The following is a 1,197-nucleotide window of genomic DNA, read 5'->3' as shown; positions in this document are numbered from 1 at the left end:
CTCCTGGGCTCAAGCGAGTCTCCTGCCTCAGCCTCCCAAGTAGCTGGGACCACAGGTGCCCGCCACAATGCCCAGCTATTTTTTTGGTTGCAGCCATTATTGTTGTTTGGCGGGTCCGGGCTGGATTTGAACCCATCACCTTAGGTGTATGTGGCTGGCGCCTTAGCTGCTTGAGCCACAGGCGCCGAGCCAGATTCATTTTTTGTTAAAGTGCCAGACCAAAAATAAAATGATCCTGGTCAAGTTGCTGGACTAGTTTTATAATTTACTTTTTAACTTAAGTCCTCCAAACAAGAAAGAACAAAAACAGAAACTAAATTCTATCTATGATGAAATGAGAGGACCACCATATAGGAAGAAGAAACAGAGGAATGGTAAATGCCTTTGGTTTGCCCCTCCCTCTGCCTTGCAAAGCTACTGTAGTGAGAGTTGTGGTTGAAAAGTCAAGTACCCAGATCTATAGTCTTGAAAAGGCTCAGGAGTTGTAAGCACCTTAGTCCAGTGAGAAGCTGAAAAGAGGAGGAGCCTTAGAAAGTCTAAGTACTAAGTAACCAGATCCCCAGGACCCTGCTCAGCACAAACAATTCTCCCAACCAGTACATAGGAGTCAGTCCAGGGGAGTCAGTCCAGGGGAGTAGCCTTGGGCAAGGTCTAAACAAAAGGCAAAGAAAAAAGGAAGGATGAGGTAGTGGGCTTTTTATTTTATTTTAATTAGTTTATTTATTGACAGAGTCTCATTTTATCACCCTCCGTAGAATGCTGTAGCATCTTAGCTCACAGGAACCTCAAACTCTTGGGTTTAAGTGATTCTCTTGCCTCAGCTCCCAAGTAGCTGGGACTACAGGCATCTGCCACAATGCCTGGCTATCTTTAGAGATGGGGGTCTCCCTCTGGCTCAGGCTGGTCTCCAGCTCATGAACTCAGACAATTCACCCCCTCAGCCTCCCAGAGTGCTACGATTACAGGCTTGAGCCATTGAGCATGCATGGTGGTAGTGGGCTTTTTAAAAATGTAGAGATCGGCTCGGCGCCTATGGCTCAACCGGCTAAGGCGCCAGCCACGTACACCTAAGGTGGTGGGTTCGAATCCCCAGCCCGGACCCACCAAACAACAATGATGGCTGCAACCAAAAAATAGCCGGGCGTTGTGGCGGGCGCCTGTGGTCCCAGCTGCTTGGGAGGCGGAGGCAGGAGACTC

At 48.7% G+C, this 1,197-nt stretch overlaps 1 protein-coding gene across 2 annotated transcripts in view; it reads right to left on the bottom strand.

The window, feature by feature from the left end:
* Positions 1-1,197, bottom strand: part of SLC30A5 (solute carrier family 30 member 5) — a 43,220-nt gene that overhangs the window by 34,901 nt on the left and 7,122 nt on the right. The window lies entirely within an intron of this gene.

This window comes from Otolemur garnettii, unplaced genomic scaffold, assembly GCF_000181295.1.
Source record: "Otolemur garnettii isolate 467f Iridium unplaced genomic scaffold, OtoGar3 scaffold00017, whole genome shotgun sequence".
NCBI classification, from domain to species: domain Eukaryota; kingdom Metazoa; phylum Chordata; class Mammalia; order Primates; family Galagidae; genus Otolemur; species Otolemur garnettii.
The sequence above is the reverse complement of the archived record's forward strand: the minus strand, read 5'-3'. Positions and strand labels throughout refer to the sequence as shown.